The sequence below is a fragment of the Microcaecilia unicolor genome, chromosome 2 (assembly GCF_901765095.1).
Source record: "Microcaecilia unicolor chromosome 2, aMicUni1.1, whole genome shotgun sequence".
Classification (NCBI taxonomy): domain Eukaryota; kingdom Metazoa; phylum Chordata; class Amphibia; order Gymnophiona; family Siphonopidae; genus Microcaecilia; species Microcaecilia unicolor.
The window spans coordinates 257,698,196-257,720,993 of NC_044032.1; the positions used below are offsets into that span (position 1 = coordinate 257,698,196).

Consider the following 22,798-nt stretch of genomic DNA (forward strand, 5'->3'; position numbering starts at 1 on the left):
TTCAAAACCTTGTTCATCGATGGCAGAAATGTGTGGCAAATGGTGGTGACTAGGTAGAAAAGTAAATACATATAGAGGGGCATAATCAAACGAAAGCGTCTATCTCCATGGGCGTTTATCTCCGAGAACGGGTCAGTGAAGGAGCGGACCGAACCGTATTTTCGAAAAAATAGACGTCCATGTTTTATTCGACAATTTGTGAGCTGGGCGTTTTTGTTTTTCAGTGATAATGGAAAATGAAAGCGACCAGCTCAAAAACGAATAAAACCAAGGCATTTGTTCGTGGGAGGGGCCAGGATTCGTAGTGCACTGGTCCCCCTCACATGCCAGGACACCAACCGGCCACCCTAGGGGGCACTTTTACAAAAACAAAAAAAAAGGTAAAAGAGCTCCCAGGTGCATAGCACCCTTCCCTTGTGCGTTGAGCCCCCCAAATCCCCCTCAAAACCCACTGCCCACAAGTCTACACCATTACTATAGCCCTAAGGGGTGAAGGGGAGCACCTACATGTGAGTACAGTGGGTTTGGGGGGGTTGGACGACTAAGCATTAAGCAGCACAATTGTAACAGGTAGGGGGGGATGGGCCTGGGTCCACCTGCCTGAAGTCCCCTGCACCCCCTAACAACTGCTCCAGGGACCTGCATACTGCTGCCAGGGAGGTGGGTATGACATTTGAGGGTGAAAATAAAAAGTTGTGAAACATCATTTTTTGTGGTGGGAGGGGGTTAGTGACCACTGGGGGAGTCAGGGGAGGTCATCCCCGATTCCCTCTGGTGGTAATCTGGTCATTTAGAGCACTTTTTGGGGCCTTATTCGTGAAAAAACAGGGTCCAGGAAAAGTGCCCTAAATTCTAGCTACAAACGCGTACTTTTTTTCCATTATCAGCGAAAGGCGCCCATCTCTGTTTGGGTGATAACCATGCCCCAGTCCCGCCTTCACCACGCATCTGACACGCCCCCGTCAACGCTTCCGCGATGGAGTGCAGTTGAAAACGTCCAAGTTCGGCTTTCGATTATACCGCGTTATTCGTTTTTGTGACATAAACGTCCATCTCCCGATTTAGGTCGGAACTTGGGCGTTTTTCTCGTTCGATTATAAGCAGGCATGTATACTGTAAAACAGTAACACAGTACATGATGGCAGATAAAGGCCTTTATGGTCCACCTACTCTGTCTAATAAAGGTGAAGCTGCACCCACCTCTCTGTGCAGGTTGTAGTCATTCATGCTTAAACACTGGTTAGAAAATTGCCAACCACATATAGGTAGTTAAATATGATTCAGTCGTGGGACAATATATTATAACTAGGGCTGTTCATTCAAAGCTATTAATCGCAATCACGTTAACATTTTTTACTTTCACTAATAATTTTAACTCGATTAATCGCATCATGCTGCTCTCTCCTTTAAGGAGGAAGAAAAATGGTAGAAAGTTGGCTGTGAAAGATGTTCTAGGGGGAAAAGTGAAGGAGGAGAGAAGGAGAGAAAAGAAATAGTGAGGAGAGAGGAGGCCCTGAAAATAGAGTTCAGAGCACAGACAGAGGAACAGAACCAAAGACAGGGAATAAGATGATTAGAAAAATAAAATCACCGGACAACAAAAGTAAGACAAATGATTTTATTTTTAGTTTAGTAACTGAAGTACAATATGTCAGTTTTGAGAACTGACATCTGCAGTCTATATTTTGCACTATACAAGTGAAAATGTGAGGGGGACACTTTGGGGGTCTTTTACTAAGGCGTGCTCACGTTTTTAGCGCATGCTAAAATTGGGCATGCGCTAAATGTTGGAGATGCCCATAGGAATGCATAGGCGGCCATTTTGAAACAGAGAGAGCAACGGATATGTTTCCAGCTCATGTAGAGGAGACGTACCTTGACACAGCATTTTGTACGAAACATGACTTCATGTCGGATCAAATGATGTCTCCGAGATGATTAATTCATATAAGAAGTAAAAAAGAAAAGTGTATTTTTTTTATCATAAGAGAGAATATTGAAGATTTAAATAAATGGGTGAAAGTTTAAATATTAAAAACTATGGATCAATGACAAATACATGCCCACCATAAGAAAATGCCTGGCACATATAGCCTGAATGGTGGTGACATGGTTATCTGATGGATCCAATACTCAGTACCCTTTAAGATTTTTGTGAGGATATTGATAAGAAGCATTTGCAGCTGGGTAATAAAAGATTGTTGATAGGAATGCATTGGCATCTCTAACGTTTAGTGCATGCCTATTTTTAGCGCACGCTAAAACCGTGAGCGCGTCTTAGTAAAAGACCCTCTTTATGTGATCAACCATGCGATTAAAAATTGTAATCGTGATTACAAATTTGAATCGATGAACAGCCCTAATTATATCTAAAAATATTGCTAACAGTATTTAACTTGCTAATCTTAACATTAAGATGTTTCCACTCCCCCTTGAGATGCACAGCACCCTCACTCGAAGCATATGATAATAAGTGATATACAATAAGCAGACAATCTTCATGTCTTTTGCCTTTTTCAGGACACAGACCGTAAAAGCCCGTCTATCATTGGCTTTAGTTCCCTAATCCATAATCAAGTTTCAAGCATTATTTTTGTTTTTTATTCATTACGATATCTTCATTTAAACAAAAGTTATTGAGGTAGAGGCATTACTTTTCATTCAGCCCTCATCATTTTTTTTCTTATCTATGTGGATTGCCCTTGTGAGATGGAGAACCTGTGTTGCTATGTTAGACCTGCCTATGCTACTCCCTCTTCCCTCCCCTACCACACCTCCTGCTCATAGGCGGTCGGTGGCCCAACTGTTTGGGGAGGCTAAAGGGGGCGGGGTTAGGGGTGGAGCCAGGGGTGGAGCTTAAATCCATAATTGTCTGATAACACACAGAAAAAATAAATAAATAAAAATAAAAGTCACAATTAATACCTTTTATTAAATATAGATATTAGATATGTATCATATGTCAAAGAATAAAGTGGTTGCTCAAAGCATATACTAACCACAATCGCTCAACTGCAAAACACTATGCACAATTTTGTGCAAAAACACACTCAGAACCTTACTGTACCATAAATATTACACTGGGCAGAACCTAATACACCAATATACCACCCATACGGAAAATGCAGACCGTCAACAATATGAAACAAGGGATCATAATATCACAATTCTCATGTAGAGCCACAAAACACCCTAATTCATGTTTAATGTGGGATAAAATGCCATAAATAAGTAAATAAATATAAACTTTTAATGTTGAGCACCTGATTTTCAAAGTGAACATATTCCAAACACTATAATGAAAATAAAATGATTTTTTTCTACCTTTGTTGTCTGGTGACTGTTTTTCTGATCATGCTGGCCCAGTATCAGATTCTGCTGCTATCTGTCCTCTTAACTCCGTTTCCAGGGCATCCTTTCCATTTCTTTCTTTCCTTTCCTCCTTTCTTCTTCATTTCTTGTCCTCAGCTTCTGCCTATTTTCTTCATCCATGTGCAGTTTTTCTCCTTTCTTTCTTTTCCCTCATCTCATCTCCTTCCTCACTCTTCCCTCCCTTCCATCCATGTCCAGCATTTTTTTCTCTCTCCCCTCCTCTCCCCTGCCCTCCATCCACTCATGTCCAGTGACCCTTCTCTCCCCCTGCCCTGCAAGCACCCATACACAGCAACCCTCCTCTCCTCTGCCCTCCATACACCCATGTCCAGTAGTGATCCTCCTCTCCCCTGCATGCACCCATACCAGTTGACCCTCCTTCCCCTGCCCTCCATCCACCCATGTCCAGCAGTGATCCTCCTCTCCCCTGCCCTGCATGCACCCATTATACCCAGCGACCCTTCTCTCCCCTCCTTCCACAAATGCCCAGGGACTCCCTTCTCTCCCCTGCCACCCCCTCCCGAGTTGTTCGGCGAATTCCTCCCCCTCCCTCCTCCCTCCGGATCCGGTCCACTCACGTCACCGACCTGACTCTTCTGAGCTGTCAGCGTAACTCTACCCCGCTGTGCTGGCGCTGCCGGCGTTCGCGCTTCAAAATGGCCGCCAAGACTTACAGGGCGGCCTCCAAGACTTCAGCAGAAGTCTCGCGAGGCCGCCTCTGGAAGTCTCGGCGGCCATTTTTAAAGCGTGAACGCCGGCAGCGCCAGTGCAGCGGGGGAGAGTTAGTGCTGACAGCTCCGAAGATGAAGAGTCAGGTCGGTAACATGAGGGATCGGGACCGGATCCGGAGGGAGGGGGAGGAGCCAGCTCGCTAAATGTAGTCAAATGGAAGTAAATGAGGTCATTAGCTATTCCCTCCCAATGCTCAGAGAAACAGCACACAAGAAACCCTGCCCTAACGCTGGAAATCTACTGCCAGCTCCAAGGTCACATTGAGGGGTTAGAAGAGAGGATTTCTCATGATTTTCCTTCTGTAATGTGCCAGTTTTGATTGTATTTGAAAGAGGGAAGAAGCCTGTTCAGGCCTCTGAGCGTCAGTGGTGAGGAACAAATGTGCGGGAGTCTGACCAAAATCAAAAATGGAAGCACACATTGGCACTTGTTTTCTGCGCTTAAATATACACTTTTCAACTGAAAACATTGAAAAGCTTATATTTAAGGAGCAGAACAGCACTGTTGTGGGCCTGCACTTCAGGATTTGAATGAGCGTGTGCACAAAAGCTTTGCTTACTGTAAAAGTCTTGTGCACATGCGGTAGGCATGTTCATCCCCATTGTACAGCGCACATATCATTTGCATGCTGTTAACTTTGAGCATTGAGAAGTTATTTTTGTTCACTTGTTCCATAGTATTTTCCGGCACTGATCCCTATAGGACCGGAGTTCTGGGCATTGGCCCATTACTTTGCCAGAAGCATAGGCACCCGGTATCGAAGGCTTGGGGAGGCTAAGCCTCCCCAGCCGCAATGCAATTTGCGTTAATCTTTGGTGCACACGTTGTTTCCTGCGCTGGAGCCTTCTGAGCATTCTGCGCTGGCGCTAATCTGGCACTAGTCGCCTCTAGCACCGGCATTAGGTTTTGAGCATCCGCCCACTAATGTGGTATCCCTTTCTAACATGGCTTTTACATGTGTATGAGCTGCTATTTACATATGGGGATGCTACCACAATATGTGCTGCAGGGGGCCATTGTACGAGCCCATTTTATAAAGGCAGATATTATGCTTACATTGTCTTTGTAACATAGGTTCCTTTTTTTTTTTTTTTTTTTTTTACTTTTCACATAGGTACTTTGTTGTAAAATTAGCTCTCTCATGCACTTAAAGGTCTCATGATGGAAGTATGCTGAGCAGATCAGTGGAGGCCTTAGGTCCTACAAAAAAATCCTACACAAAAACTATTACAATGCACAGTAGTAGCCTATACTAATTATATTTTGCTGTTTAGCTAAGGAATTTACCAGATTTAAATTGAATTTGGATAAATACAATATTATGCCAATGAATACTCAATGCATTGAAGAAAGCAGAAGAGATTTCAGTTTTACATGGTCACAACTTGGGTTTAAGTGTCTAACACGTGTGAATAAAGATTTAGATCGCATATTGCTAGTCAATATGAAAGTAGTCCTTTTCTGTTTTGGATACTACACTTTAAAAACAGGCTTCAGGTCATAAGAACTGCTCTGAAAAAAAAACTTAAAAACATCCAAAGATAGAGGAAGGGTTGGCTTCTCTGATTTTTTCCTGTATCATAAAGCCTTTCCCCTCACATGCAGACCTAAAAAGCTCCTAAGAGACATGTACCTGTTAGGTCCCAAGGGTACATGCACCTAATAGCAGAACTGCTGTTTGGGACCCTAATGGGTATGTGTCCCTTTTAAGCTTTTTTAGAAAGTTGTTTTATCTAATATTCCATATTTATGCTTTCATTTATACTAACTTATGTTGATTGTTGAATTATGTGTATTCTGTGGAGCATAATGCATTTATTTTTGTTACATTTGTACCCCGCACTTTCCCACTCATGGCAGGCTCAATGCAGCAATGGAGGGTTAAGTGACTTGACCAGAGTCACAAAGAGCTGCCTGTGCAGGGAATTGAACTCAGTTCCTCAGTTCCCCAGGACCAAAGTCCACTACCCTAACCACTAGGCCACTCCTCCACTCCATGTGTTTAGAATGCATTATTATATTAGTTTTTATATTGATTGGTTTTTATTAAGATTTGGCTAACTTATATGGTTGTTATATATATATGAGATGTATGATTTTATGATTTCTGTAGTTTTTTATTTTATTTTATAAGTGTTCTTTCAGTGGAAAGTACAGCCCCTGGCGTAGCCTCTGGAAGGCGAAATGTGGCCACGTCGGGCATTTGTTTTAATAAATATTGTGTTACTCTTTGATCTTGGTCTGCCCTGTTTGAGGACTAATCAGCATGTGGCAATGTAGCTGCACTGATTACCGCTGAAACACTCTCTACCACAGACACACCCCTTCTATGGTAAAAATAAACATAATTTTTTAGTGTGTGGTGTGTGCACGCTAACCAGGAACTTACTGCAGGATACCTGAGCGTGCCCTATGGTAAATCCTTTTAAGCTGCGGTAAACATGTGCCAGTGCTTACCGCAGATTGGTAAAAGAACACCTATAACTGTAAATTGCCTATGACCAGTTACGCTTGCTGCACAATGCATTTCTTCAAAAAGACAAAAAATAAATCTTAATAAATAATAAACAAATTAGTGGGAAAAGACTTAGGACTCCTTTTGCAAAGCTGCAATTCTGGCGTGGCAAATGCAACGAAGCCCATAGGAACTGAATAGGCTTCATTGCATTTGCTTCGCTAGAATCACTAGTGTGGCTTTGCAAAAGGAGCCCTTAGTAAGTCTCCTTCCGTTGAATCAAGTTATTTATTCTACTGCGTTCCTTCTGTATAATCCAGGCTACTCATAATGCATTGGTACAATTGAATATGCTCACAAAGGTCTCATGGGAAAAGTCCTCAATATTTCCATTTGGTTTAACTCCTGATTTAAAATAGATAAAGTGGTGATAAGTGGCAGCTGCAGCAGCCAAGAGGAACAGATAGGAAAGCTATTGGAAATGGAAAATTGTTGTCTTTTAAAGAGGCTTCCTGCAAGATTTGGACTTGCCAGTACACAGGAATTTAAGTGGCTACAACTTCCCCACTGTCTTATAAAAAGTGTGGAATAGCTTTTGGTAATTTAGCTGATGCTTCAGGATTATTGCAAACTAGTATATATCTTAGATAATGCTGCATTGCTTTTTTTATAAACAGTTATAAGTGATTCATTCTTCTCGGCAATGCTGGGTTACAAAGAGTGTGGAAACAAGACACGGAAGCAGGAGAGCACTTTATAGAGAGGGATGTTTTTGGTACAGCTTTATTAAACAGTCTGTGCAAGTCTAAACCAATCTTTATTTTTTGTTGCTCATCTGATCTTGGACCCCTTGGAAACTCTGGAGGACAAGAGCAAGTGTCTGGTAATGTTGCTGTTCGGGTATTATCACGCATGTGTTCTTGCACAAGTATCTATTCATCTTAGAAAAAGGCAGGGGAAACCATTGCTAAAATTTTGCCTTTAGATTGTGATAGTGCATTACATAGTAACATAGTATATTCCGGCACATAAGGACCTGCACGATCCATCCAGTTTGCCCAACAAGGTGGCCAGAGTTGAAATTGCCACTCTGCACAGGTTCCACTTCATGATTAAACACTGGTATATGTTATCTGTCTCTCCCTGCCAATTATTTATTTATTTATTTAATATATTTATACCCCCACATTTTCCCGCTCAATGTGGCTTACATGAATCTGTAAGAAGGCTACAGTACAGAAAGTGCAATTAAACAGTGTAAAAGTAAGATAGTAAACATCATTTAAACAACAATGTGTAAAAGATAATGGAGATAATAAAGATAATTAGCGTCCAAGAACCTTGATTAAACTAGGAGTTAATCAGAATTATGTTGAACCTGTAGAATAAGCCTTCTTGAACAAGACGGACTTCAATAATTTTCTGAAATTTAAGTAGTTCTGGGTAGATTTTACTGATTTGGGTAAAGCATTCCACAGTTGGGCACAGCACAGACTGTAGAAGTCTGCCAGGCACCGATTCTTCTTCACAACTATTGGAGTTGGCATTGAAGCCCACTCCAGCCTTGATTCTGATCTGTTTTTCCCATTTGTGAGTCTTAGGGGCCCTTTTACTAAGCCGCATAAACGTCCACGTGCGCCCAATGCGTGCCAAAATGGAGTTACCACCCAGCTACCACATGGCTCTTGTGATAATTTCATTTTTGGCGCGCGTCCAATATACGTGTCCGAAAATGTTATTTTTGGACGTGCGCCAAGTGGCATTTGATGCACACAGGTCATTACCGCCCAGTTACCACGTGAGACTTTACCACTAGGTCAATGGCTGGCGGTAAGGTTGCAGACCCAAAATGGACGTGCGGCAATTTTGATTTTGCAACACGTCCACTTTTGGCAAAAAATTTAAAAGGCCTTTTTTACAGGCGCGCTGAAAAATGGATCGGTGCACACCTACACTACCGCAAGCCATTTTTTAGCGCACCTTAGTAAAAGTACCCCTTAGATTGTAGAAGTCTGTTCGGCCTAGGTCATGCTTTCCAGCCCCTGAAGCTGCCATCAAAGCTCTCTCCAGTTATGAGGTCATTTAAGTTTTGCTTTAACTGGATTCCAGAATTCCAGAATGATCTATCATCAAGTAAGGAACAACTATTGGATTTTTATTCTTATCACTGGCTCTACAGATGATTCTTAGTACCTGAAGAGATTTGACAATGTTAAGTTTCCAGTTCTGGTGGAATAACATTTGTACAGTTTGTATATATGAGTTGGTGACTGCTGAGAAAGGAAACAGAATGATGTCCATCCTTAAGATATGACATCCTGTGGATGATTATATTCAAAATAGTCAAGCTAACACTGTTTTCTTTATTTGACCCAGCTGTTTTTGGAGTGTATTACTGTTTTGCATTGATCCTTCTTTCAGGGCCCATTTTACCAAGCTGCGGCAAAAGAAGGCCGGTGCTGGCATTGGCACGTGTTTGACACACGTGCCGAGGCCCCCTTTTACCACAGCTGGTAAAAGATAAGTCTCGCTTTCCAACAGGAAATGGCCGGGCAGCAAGTAGCTTTGAGGTGGCGGTAAGGGCTCCCAAGTTAACCCGGTGGTAACTGGGCAGCACACGGCACTGCCCGATTACTGCCAGGTACACTCCGGTGCTACAAAAATAAATAAATTTTTGTAGCACCAGAAATAGTGTGCTAGGGGTGGGAAGTACCGTCAGGCTGCTGCTGTATAGCGAGCGGTAAGCCCACGTTGGGTTTACCACCACTTAGTAAAAGGAGCCCTTGATTTCTTATTCCTGCTGAGTTTGCTTATGTTTATGCTATGGTGGTGACGAAACGTTCAATGCAGTTATAAAAAGGGTCTTAACTCCCACTGGTGATGCTGTGTGTTTGTGTTTATTAAAACTTTCTATACCGCATATTCTGACAGGCAGATGTAAGCGGTGCACAAATGTAAGACAGCAAAGATAAAGAAAGGAACTCCATTGTCAGATAGTAAAGTAGGCCACAGACCTACATGAGCTCAATCAGATGAGCAAAAAAACCCATCTAGTCAAATCAGCATATCCGAACAGCTAGGCACATACACAAAAGAGAAAAACCTGGACAATAGGGCAACTAAGGGAAGGCAGTCAAGGGTCACCAGGACCATATGGCAAGGTACGGAAGTGGCATTTAAGAAACTAGGGAAAGTTCTAGGTGAATGGAATGTTGAGCTACTGGTTTAATTGTCTGGATAGTAATACATAACTCTCTTTGGGGTCCTTTCACTAAGGTGCTGTTTTTATTTACCTCTTCTTATAGACCTCTTTCTGACTCCGTCACATGGGGGACTAAAGGTACTTAGTTCATATATCAGGTTCTGTATAGTTTCTCTAACCTCCATTGTCACCCAATCATAAGGGGGTCTGTTCTGGGGTGGCATTAGGAGCCGTAATTGAAAACTAATTCCCATAACTACTGCTTTCTGTCCAAAACTGAGTGTCACTTGTATGTGATCTACCTTAGGCTAAATGTTAGGTAAAGAGAAGATAGAATCAATAAAAATAGAGACAGAGATAGGTTTAGATAGATAGGTACATTTTATTTCTTACCCAAACACAGGTCTTCAAGTTGATACAAATACAGACATCAGATTCTGGTTTCAGCCGCACAGGGCTTCGCCGTCTGACAGAAGCTTTGGAGAGGACTCTCAAACTGAGCCAAAATCTCTCCTCTTTTATACCCTATCTTCTCCATAGAAGTGAATGGTGAGATACCTTGCTCCTAATCTTTCTCACTTTCTGAGATCATACTTTCCCATGCGATCTGCTATCTGATGTACCCAACTCCTTCCGTTCTCAGCTACTGCTAATTATCAACATGTTTTGGGAAGCGTTGAGATAACAGTTTCACATCTTCCGGCTGCAATACTTTTCATACCTTTCTCATGAACTCTGTATTACCTCTGTATCATTGTATACCAAAACTAATAAGCTCCATTTTATTCATCTGATCTTTCATTACAGGTGCTATATTTGATTTAAAAATTGTACCAATTTGTGTCAGAAGTCATTATTCAGACCTGCTTTTTGCAGATTCTCAAATATTAAATCATTTACTTGTTGTTTGGCCTAGTCAGTACTTTTTCAGTTGTTTTTAGGCTGCATAGCTTTGGCCATCACTATTCCAGTGGTAGCCTTAAAGCTAGGCCATATATTAACATTCCCCTCTTCACCCTATCCCATAGGGTGACACCAGGGTTAACGTACCTTGGTACCATCCGTTCCAGAAGGTATTCTATGAGGCCATCAAATTATCTGAGTCTTAAGATCAACTGGTACAATTTGTTTCGTTTTCGGTTTGAAAGTATCATCTTGGCAGTACTTCAATTATGTCAATCCTACTAACACTTATGGTTACTACAATATAATTTTTCTTCAACCTTTTAATATGCAGGTTCTATCTTATTCTTATGTATGTCAATATATTTATATTGTTATAAATCACAAATTCATTGGTTATATACTGATTATATCTTAATTATACATTTGCATAGATTTGCACAATTGAAGTTTTTTTTTCAGATTTAGTACACGCTAACAATTAGTGTGTGCTAAATGCCACACAGCCCATTGTATACCTATGGGCCGCATGGCACTTAATGCACACTAATTTGTTGATGCACGCTAAATCTGGTAGCTTACCTTAGTACAAGGACCCCTTTTACTGCTTTTTTCCTTCCTCTCTGCTTGGCCTTCTTGCGCTCCCAATGAAGCTTCCTCACTAGAGAGGATCAGCTACTGAGGCGTGGGGTGTCTGCAAGCCTTCTCTGAATGATATGAAACATCTACAAAGCACCCACCCACAGTGGAGAAGTAGCCTAGTGGTTAGAGGTGTCTGGTTTAAATCCCACTTCTACTTCCTGTGATCTTGGGCAAGATCAGGGACAGAGAAATACCCTCTATACCTACATGTAACTCAACTTGAGCTACCCCTGAAAAAGGTGTGATAGATCTAAATAATAAAGAAATAAAATGCAACAGAAGCCCCCTACCAGGAGCTTGAACTTGCAGCCAGTTCCTCTCCAAATATCATGTAGCTTCTTGGCAATCTTGCAGTTACTTGTATTGAGTTTTTTTCTACTATTAGTGCTACTATCTTTGCCTCCACTTTTTAATGCTAGATGTTTAAAAAGCCATTGAACCACTCGTTGGGGTCAAAGGTTGAAGGCTGAAACTGCTGTCATTTCTGCAGGTAGAGTTCCAAATACTGTGGCTGAAATACAAGGGCCAGATCCATACTATATATAAATGCAAAAAAGGAGATGCTATTCCTTATAACAAGGGATTTTTGGCAGCCCCCAATAACAAGAGCTTATTTTACTTTTCTTTCAAAAGTTCCTGCATTTTGCAATACATTTTTTTAGCAGTTTGCCTTGGGACTGGCATATGGGACTGACATGCCATTAGTGATACCACACATATCCTTGTAATGCCCCACTGGTCCACTGTCCAGACATCATTCTGGGATGCTTCTGATTACAGTAGAGATCAGTCAAATGTATTCTGTATGGTGTCACTTTTCTGGTGATTTTCACTATGGGATGGTGATCTTAAAATGACATGTCAAAGCTCCAGAGGGAGAAGCCCTTGGGTTTACTGTGTACACAGCCTGACAGGAATGAACCTCACTTACAACTCTGGGTATGGTGAAAATGATGACAATCTCTTAAATTTACTGCCAATGCGCTTAATAATTGATTTGTGTCAACAGAAGCTGTGTTGTGAAACTCATAGGGTGGAACAAACTGAGATGCACTGGGAGATTCTTTTTAATCAGACTGGTGGCACCCGTGATTAGTGGGGTTATATTTTTACTTGTCTGTCACATTTTTCTGGTCTCTGGTTGTATCTCGTATTATCTGATGATCTATATGTAATACAGAATAGTAATTTGGTACTGGTATTTCCTGTGGAGGCTCACTCATGCAGGATTTTTTGCACATCTTCAAAGCACAGAATATGATAGCAGATAAAGACATATATCCATTTAGGAATCCATTAAGCTGGCTAAGATGAAAAGGGTTGTTTAGTGTGGAGAACCACCTCCTTGCTCAAAAAGGTCTGGGCCTTCCCAGTCCTCGCCGCTTCTCCCTCTCTCCACACCTGAAAATGTTGACCCTCTGGTCCCCATCTCCAGACGCAACTTACCCCTTGAAAAGGTTGTCTTAATTTTTGCTGGCAGGAGAGGACCAGTTTTCCTTTTGCCACCAGTGGTGAAAAAAATCAAGAGGCCCTCTTACTAAGTTGCACAAGCGTCTACGCGCACCAAAATGGAGTTACTGCCCGGTTACCATGTGACTTTTGCAGTAATTTCATTTTTAACGCATGTCCGATACGCGCGGCTGAAAAATTATTTTTATTTTCGGACGTGCGCCAAGTGGCATTTGATGTGCGTAGGTCATTACCGCCCAGTTACCGCATGAGACTTTACCACTAGGTCAATGGCTGGTGGCAAGGTCGCAGACCCAAAATGGATGCACAGCAATTTTGATTTTACCGCACTTTCACTTTCAGCAAAAATTTTTAAAAGGCCTTTTTTACAGGCGCGCTGAAAAATGGATCAGCGCGCGCCCAAAACCTATACCTACATTACCGCAAGCCATTTTTCAGCGCACCTTAGTAAAAGGACCCCCAAAGGACCAATCATGTTTGGGGGCTACACCTTCAGTGCATTTGGAGGGTTGCATTAAGCCTCATTAATACCTAATGAGGTAATTTGCTTTTTTAAGCTATTTGCTGTTTTACTCATACCATGTGGGAACACTAATGCACATACAAATAATATGTATTGTATGTGAAGAAGATAATGCCTCAGCAATGTTTTTAGGCCCCTTGACCTATCATTTTCCTGTTGCCTACCAGATCTCCAACTTACCTCTCCCATTGCTGCAAATAAGGATCTTCTGAATTCTTCTTGAATTCTGAAATGATTTTGACCTTCACCACACCTTAGACAGGGTTTCCAGCTCCTGAGAAACATTTTAAATGATGGTCTGAGGGATTTTACTGACTATCATTAAAAATGTATGCAGCAGCCCTGAGGAATTCAGCAGTAAGGAGTGCTTGCCTGAATTCTCCGTGCCTCTGCTGTAAACCACCAATATAATAACACTTCTGATTGACCTCATCTGTAGGCAGGCAGTCTAGTGGGTGCCAGGTGCAAGTTCTGACTCTCAAGAGAAGGCTGATAGTTTCAAGAAACTGGTAGAGCAAAAGGAGTATCCAGTGGAATCAGTGGGAGGCTCTGGTGGCAGCAGAGTCAACCCAGGATATAAAACAGAGATTCCACAGAGAAAAAGAGTCTTAGGTTTTACATTTCTGCTAGCTAAGGAAAACCTTCGAGCCAATGTAGATCCAAGAAACATTAGGCCTGTAGCTGTGCCAGCATATTATTAGCCCCAAGAAACAGCAAGAGATCCAGAACAACAGCAATAAAAAGTAGATCGATACAAGATATCCATTACGAGAAAACAGCAGGGCATAGAAGATTGTCCATCAACAGAAGTATTTATTCACCACATAAGTATAAAAACACATTAAAAGCCCGAAACGGCCATGTTTTGCCCTCCTAAGGGCTGCATCAGAGCCACAGTAATAACTGTTAATAAATACATAAAACAACAAAAGTTAGCAAAATCATAAGATCATCTGAACAACAAATATACAGTGACAGTACCAACATAACAAAATATCAATTTTGTAAATATGCCATAGCACTAAAATCATAACTATAAAGTGACATTAAGAACCAAATTCAAAAGCCTATAAATGCAAATTAAAACATTCTAGACCATAATTTAAACATGAATCAAACTTTTGCATATACACTAATTAAAAAAGTAAAATGAATAAACGACATACCTAAGTGCTGACTTTAGAAGGTGTCACCTACTCAGTCCAAAACAGAATACTATCATTATACTTTCTTTATAAATCAAAACCACAGAGAGAATGAAAAAAGGAGAGGGGAACCACTTACCAGCTCCTTTTCCAGTGTAACACACCTATGCCAGTAGCCAAAAAGGTGAAAGGTCAATGAGTAAAAAAAAAAGTTTGTAAACACAAATTAAACTATTGCCAAATATGTATCCTAGTATAAAAATCTTCATTTAAAAAGCACTTTGGCACGGTATAGTTTTTAAGATGTTTGATGGGTCCACTCCGGAATATCTACTTGGACTATTTTCATTTCCTTCTAATCATACAAGACCCATATCTTCTAATTATTCCATCTTTTTGGGGACTCAGGTTTAAGAACGTCCTAGAAGATTCTTTTCGCTATCAGTCTCTCCCTCTTATTATTCTTTTCATAAAAATTTGAAAATGTATTTATTTAACATATTTCTTGTTTAACCGCTTGTCAGAACAGCTTTCCTTTTTTATTCCCAGTCATTTGTTATACACTTTAAACCACTGTTTTGTGGGAGTTTGTGGGATACAAGAACCATATTACATTGCATTACAAAAACTGTTCATTTAAATATAAAAGTGCTTATACTGGCTCAAAAATGCTAAACAATACAAAAGTGCAACAATTTCAAAACCGATGGCCTAGTTTTAATGTGCTGAGCAAAATCGCATCAAATTTCACATTTCTACCTGCTCAAATTGTGAGAAAAATGCTAAAAACGCTGAAGTTGTCATGCACTCCAATTTATGCATTCCAGTGACGTCATCAGAAGGCTCCAGACTTATATTTAAGTCATTGAAAGCAATGGAAGTAAAACCCAGACTGGCTCAATCTGTCCTCCTTTTTCTGGAGCCATATGATAACCCTAGGTATTCCCAGCTCAGTAATGTTTACCGAGGTGGAAATAACAGGCGGTTCTTTCCGGGGACCTTTGTACATCTTGTGATGGGCCCCCTCCACCTAATCTCCCTCAGCACAAGTATGAAGAAGTCACTTTTCTCAGTGCTCAACATAAATTTTATTGCAGTACCCATAACAAAACACATTCTTCTCATGAACAGCTAAATTAGCTCTGCAGTATCCTACCGAGGCTTCCAACAGTTTGCCCACGTGGGCCCCTTTCCCAGCTCTATCTTCCACCAACACAGTCCTGTAGCTTCTCAGTGCCCCTCCAGTGCATTAATTTTCCAACAAGACACGGCTTTCTAGACCAGATTCACCCAGCAGTATTCAGGTCTTAAAAGGTCTCCCACACGGCTTCTTAAGGGTTTATACAGTCCAACAGCATCTAGCACAAAGCTTTAGAGTTCCCACACTATTTTTCCACTCTTTGCAAACAAAAAATAGCAACAGAAAAATATCCAGCTCTGGGGCTTTTCTATCTCTGCCATCAGAGCTGGGGCAGCCACCTTCCTTGCGGTGGTGTTCCATGGACACTGCCCACCCTCAGCTACCACAGGAGAAAAAACAATACACTCTGGCTAGCCTTAAGCGCTGCCATCCCAATACAATCCAATATTATTTAAGGACTTATCCCAGTGCCTTTCGGGGTTAGTATAAAAAGGGGAGTTTCCTTTTCACTCCGGCTCATCGGCCTCTGCTAGTTCCATGTGCTTGAACCATATTCCTTTTCAGAGTCTCCTGGCACAGCTTCTTAGTTTAGGGTCCCTTCTTGCCCTGGGTTGGGTAGCCCATCTACTCCCGGCTGGCCTTTCTCTCTGTGTGAGGGCTTCACTCTCTGGGACTCCCTCCCCTTCTCTGGGCTGGGGCTCTTCTCCCCCTGTTGCTCAGCTCAGCATGCTTTCAGCTGGCTGGGAATGGCCACACCCCACTCCTCTTCAGTCAGGAGGCCTTCAGTATGGTTTCCCCCCTATAGGAACTAGCATATTTCCCTAGGACTTCCTCTGGCTGTCAAAATGGGTAGCTTTCCCCCAACTACCTTCTCCTTGGTGGGGAGTCTTATTCCTAAGGGCTGCTCTAACAGATCCCTGCCCTCTAGAGGAAGGTTTTGGAAGTACAGGCTCCTATTCCATTCAGGCAGAACCATTCCGGGTTTTGAGCTGGTGCTCTTTCCTCACTCTTGTGACAAGCTCTGGCTACTACCTTGTCACAATCTCCCCTTGAGAATCCCTGTTATCTCTGTGTCCCAATCAATGACTTAATATCAGAGCTCAGACCCCCTGGGATGCACCATTGTTTCACTGCAGAATTGTAAATTAATCTCATCAAAGGATACATTTGCCTATCTGCTATCACAGCAGGAGGAAAACAAGGGAGAACTGTGTTTAATCCTGTCACCCTTAGGGGCCAATGATCAAAGATAAATGAGGATGGTAGAGGCTACTAGCGTTGGACTAGCACCTGCATTTACCAGCACGGGATGAAGAGAGGGCCCTGGCACAACAAACAACGAGTTCTGTGGCATTTCCACCCGTATGATCAGAGCATTGCGCTCTGATCATACAGGCGGAATAGTGCCTTAACCCTACGCCAGCTCGGAGCTCTCTCTTCTCCCCTCTCCTTCCCCCTCCCCCCATCCAAGCCATGCAGCTCATGTGTCACTGTCAGCCCGGGCTGCCATTGTCAGTCCTGGGGGTCCAGTGGACCCCCGGACCCCCCAATGGCTAAGGCCCTGGTCGGTGGCCTAGTGCCCCCCAAGCTAGGGTTACCATATGGCTCCAGAAAAAGGAGGACACATTGATCCAGTCCTGGTTTTGCTTCAATTGAAAGCAATAGAAGTAAAACCCATCTGTCCTCCTTTTTCTGGAGCCATATGGTAACCCTACCCCAAGCTCCCCAACCAAGCACAAGCCTCCCCCCCCCCCCCCCCCCCCCCCGGACACCAACACAGGGGGGCTGGAGGTCCAGAATAATCTGGTCCTGGCCTTGGTCCTGATAATCAATAAATTTGTTTGTGTACCAGTTGCCAGTCTATGGGGCATGCACAGGCATCTGCCTAGGTGCATACTACAATACAGAATTATATGTATCTTGTGGCAATTGACTTGGAGAATCAACAGAACAGATGAACATCACTCCTTTCTCACCTCAGTGAACATTCTCACTGTCAGACTCTTCAGGCTCCCATTCTTATCTCTGTTCCTCTCTCCTGACATACCCTGCTGGCTTCTGGGAGCTTCTCTCTTCAGCAACTTCTGCTCTGTCAGAGGGAACCTGAAGAAAGACACTATCACAGTTGCTGTCAGTAAATTTATGGGCAGTAGGAAAACATGTATAGACCTTACCAACAGGTTCATGGGTGATTGCAGGCTGAACTTTGGCAGCACCGCATTTTTCCTATCAATAATTTTACTCTGTAAGAAGAAGGTGAAGAGACTGGTGCACCCCACTCAGCCAGGGGTCCCTGCTTCCTCTGGATCTTTGGATTCTTTTGTGGTACATGCTAAGACTCCAGTGTTGAGGTCCAAAGGTGCCCTGCTTGGAGTGGCCTGTGATGTGGAAGACTCTGAGGTCTCCCTAGGGCATGAATTTACACTGAGCCTGGATCAGAGAGAATCTCCTCTGCAATCTCAAGTGCAAAGTTCTTCAGCAATGGCAGCTACTGCATTATTGCCATGAAGTGTGAGTAATGCAGTGCAAAGTGGAGAGAGTATCAGAGGAGTGCTGGCTAATGTCGGAGAGATGCTTGGTGAAGAGAACATTCTTTTGGAAGTTGTTGGATGAGATAAACTGGTCCAGGGAACTGAAAATGGACTCCCACAGATGCTTTTGATGGTGGCTAACAATTCTGGTGGGTCTTCTGAAGAGACTTTTCAGTACCTGCGACTTTGGTGGTGTCTTCTGGAGAGACTTTTCAGTACTACAGTTTTGCTATCTAAAGCCCCGGTTGTAACTCTCAAATCAAGATGGTATGCTATGTCAGATTTGGCCAAAGTTGTTGTTTCTCAAGTAAGTGGTGTGGTTATTAACATAAATGATTTGCAAGGGAACTTGGCAGTCAGATTGCAGATTTGACCTAAATAGCTACCTGTTTGGATGAAGTACAGAAAGACTGTGAATCTTTCAAGGAAGTTCATGCCGTGATAATAAGACACTTTGGTACCATTTGCTCAAACTTCCTCATATTTCATCTATCTCCTAGAGAGAGAAGGTTTGGATGATACCAAAGGAGAAACTGTTCTGGGGCAGAGGGAGCATGGAAAAGAACGACGCTGACCGGCATGTGGCACCCCCCCCCCCCAGCGGCGTGCACCTGTGGGGGGTTCTTTCACCGGGGTGAGGGGTGTCCCTTCGCCGGGGAGGGGGGGGGGTTTGAGCTGCAAGGGGGAGGGCGCATCGGCGATCCGCCCCGGGTGTCAGCGCCCCTCGGAACGCCTCTGCTTTAGCCTTTCCTCATAGGTAAGTCACCCCATCCCCTTTATCATTTTGGTTGCACCTCTCTGTACCTTTTGTAATTCCACTATTTCTCTTTTAGATGCCGTCATCACAATTACACACAATACTCAGGGTGCAGTCGCACCATGGAGTGATGCAAAAACATTATGATATTTTCTGTTTTATTTTTCATTCCTTTCCTAATAAATCCTAGAATTTTATTTGCTTTTGTAGCTGCCACTGCACATTGAGAAGAGGATTTCAATGTATTACCTGTGATAATGCCTACATTCTTTTTCTCGGGTGGTGACCCCTAATGTGGAACCCTGCATAATGTAGTTATAGTTTGGGTTCCTCTTCCCTACATGCACTTTGTGTTTGTCCACATTGAATTTCATTTGCCATTTGGATGCCCAGGCTCCGAGCCTTGTAAGGTCTCACAATCCTCTTGTGATTTAACAACTTTGAATAATGTATCATCAGCAGATTTGTTCCATTGTACCCTTTCTGTAAAAGAAATATTTCCTTATGTTACTCCTGGATCTATCCGTATCAGCCTCATACCGAATAAAGTGTCAATTACTCCTCATCTTCAATCCCTCCCCCCCAATCCCTTTTCCTTGTCTTTCTATCTCTTTTTATTTTATTTTTAAAGATTATTACTACAATTCCAAGAACAATCTTGTTACAGAAAAAAGAAAAAAAGGAATAATAAAGCAAATCTGTTACATTACAATTTGTCAAAAGGAAAAAAAATACATATTATCCTATTCAGTCCACAATTAAGAGAGGAAAACAAGGCATAATACTCAGGATAATTTTCATTGACTAATCTACTATTAGCGACTTGAAGGGAGGTTCACATGAGAAAAATCAAAATAACAGACTATGGTGTAGATGACATTACCGTTTCTGTAATTGGAAATGGAGTTATTACTGACCTAGATTCCAGAAAGGAACTTAAATGTAATGGATCAAAGAAAACATCAACTTCACTATACATTTACATGGAAAATTCAACCAAAAAAGGCCTCCCAACTGAAGAACAGGGGGGAGAAATTTAAGGAAATTTTGGCGCTTCTTCTGGGTTACACGAGATACATCAGGAAAAATTCTTATCTTATAATTCAAAAAAGTTTCTTCCCTATGTTTTAATATCCAGTCTCCATCCGGCTGTAATATGAAAGTCACAATTAATGTTGCTGGTTGTAAACCCAAATTATCATCTTCAATAGTTTGCGTGAGGTTTAAAGTCTCAAAAACATCAGCCTCTTCAAAAATAGGTTGATCAGTCCGTTTTTACTTATAAGGTTGTAAATAATATATTTTTGATACTGGACGACAAGCTTGCTCTGGAATTTTCAGTATTTCAAAAATATACCTTTTATGTTTAAACAGTTTTTTATTGAAATTCAACAGGTGAAACCACAGCAATAACCTTCACTTAGCAGACTACATAAACATTCTTATTTAGAAGCCTCACTCATTACTGAACAACGTCCATAACTTTTTAACATTTCCTCCCTTATCTCCAAACTTCCCCTTCATCCCGACATACATTATTTTAACATTGCTATTGCTAGAGGCTGAACAAATCAAAATGTACTATATACTTCAAAATACATAGCAATCACAAGTAAACTGTGCCCGTAAACGCTTTTTATTATTATTATTATTATTTTTATTGCTATTTCAACATTAACCATAGCCTGACATTTCACTAAACAAGGTTCACAAGCAAACCATGCTATATGAAGCCAACACCGTTCTGAACAACATTGAATTCTTTTTAACATTCCTTCTCCTCTCCCCTGCTCCTTTCCCGGCCAACCCCCTCCCTTCAACAATGGCTCTCAAGACCCAAGAGCTGAAACTGCCTCCTTCATGCCCCTTGCTGGACTTCACTCCAGATGCCACTCACTCCACTCACTCTAAAAATATACTTTTTAAAGGTAATTAGAGGTGCAACCGACATCTGTTTTGGGAAATTAATTAATTGTGGTGTTTTTGATCTCTGTTGATTCTCTAGGCTTTCAATTTTATTTTGCAATCACATATTTTCTTTAATGATGTTTGTTTGAATTTGTTGACATTGTTTTATATCTTTACTATTAGTTTCAATTTTCCCTTCAAATATTGTGACTTTCTTTTCCATTATAGATACCCTTTCAAGGGGAGATTGAGCTTGTTGCAAAACAGATATTAATTTTGGGGGAAATGATGTCTCTAAGCCCAGAAGAGCTTCCCATATAGTGTCTAGAGTTATGGTTGAAGGTTTATTTGGAAGAAAAGACTTACTCAGTGAGGTTACTTCAGGCAAAGAATCTCCAGAGAGTTCCAACTCCTTCTCCACAGTAGTCTCACCAGAAACGCCAACGCTATGCTATGGCACATCCAAACTCCTGGAAGTGCTCTGCAATCCATTGCTTGGGTCTGACCCCGTTGCAGGGGCTATCTCCGCCCCTGTGGAGCGTGTATGCCCCTGTTCTCTCCACCCTTGCAGGCATTAGCGGTGGATCTCTCATCTCAGGATTGAGAGATGTATCTACTTCAGGCAGGGGGAGCAGTTCACCTCGTGCCGCTTCCCCTCGCAGCGAAGACCCAAAGCATCCCGAAATCCCTGGAACAGCGAAGCGATCCATAGGCCCAGTTGCCAGCAAAACAGGTACAATGGGGCTTGCATGCTGTTTGCATCTCCGTTTAGGCATAAGATAGGCAGAGTAATAAAGTCAAAAAAGGTAAAAGGAGTCAGCACGAGTCCAGGAGTAACTCACTGTACTCCCTTCAGGCCGCCATCTTGTCATCCTCCCTAATAGATCTTCTATCTCTATCCTGCCATTTCTTTCCCTTGTTTTCTCTTTCATCCATTTCTCCCTCTCTATCCTTTTCTTCATCCCTCTTTCTCTCTCAAGAATTATATGCCTTACAAATGGGCTATAATGAAATTGAAGAGCTTTTTTTTTCCCATTCAGCAGCAACCCAGTAGAGAAGAAAGCATAGCATCGATTGATACCAGATACTTAACTTGCTCTGAAAATTTGTCTTTCATAGCTACTGTGGCAATATTGTTACACAAAGCAGGGAAATAGATGTAAATGTGAGTACAGAAAATCAGGCATAACAAGGTGTTTCAGAATGGGATTGAGGTAAATTGTCAAAACTGTTTTTATGTCTGGGTCTCAGTAAAGAGAGTGTGTGTATGTGTGTGTCTGTCTGCATGTGTGTGTCTCAGAACTGGGCTAGCAGGGGGTGCTGCAGAATAGAGGTATTTTAGCAAAGCTGTTTGAGAATGTGGGGAGAGGAGTGTCAGTACTAAAATAGCAAAGGGTGCTGCAGGACAGGATTGAGGTACATTGGGAGAGCTCTGTTTGTCTGTCTCTGTATTGGAATAGCAAGGGAGGCTGCAGGGCAAGATTAAGGTGGTATATGTTTTTGAGTGAGAGAGAGCGATGGAGTCTTCCCTGACACTCCATTAAATTCTAATGACTAATTCATTAGCAAAGCAGTCACCAATCCCAGAGTCTTTAGTCAGCATAGAAGCCTCCTTTGGAGGGGAGGGAGAGGAGCTTTGTGCACCCTGGAGAAAATCAGACTTCCCACAAAAGAACAAACAGAAAAAATTCCCTATAATGTAGAGAAAACCAGAAGGAACAACTGTGACAGCAGCAAAGTATTCTACAAATGTTATCTGAACTAGAAGACGAAGTAGAAAAGGATATATTGTGTGACTGTTTCTTCCCTTTGGATGGTGAGCGGGACAAGGCACATTCCGGAAACGCAAGTGAGAGGGGAAGGCGGCTTGATTTAGTGGATACGCGGGAAGTCTATTGGCTCCAGTATGTTCCAGTCCGCCTGATCCAGCTTCTCCCTGTCTGCTCCAGTCCACTGGCTCCAGCATGTTCCAGCTCGTTCCAGTCCTCCTGATCCCAGCTTGTTCCAGTCCGCCGAT

General features: G+C 42.2%; 1 protein-coding gene and 1 long non-coding RNA gene across 2 annotated transcripts in view; both read left to right on the forward strand.

Moving 5' to 3' along the window:
• KCND1 (potassium voltage-gated channel subfamily D member 1) overlaps positions 1 to 22,798 on the forward strand; it is a 137,230-nt gene that overhangs the window by 87,466 nt on the left and 26,966 nt on the right. The window lies entirely within an intron of this gene.
• Positions 199 to 22,669, forward strand: LOC115463472. Its single transcript, XR_003941033.1, has 3 exons — positions 199 to 209; positions 2,788 to 2,790; positions 22,603 to 22,669. It is a non-coding gene; the product is annotated as an uncharacterized LOC115463472 (long non-coding RNA).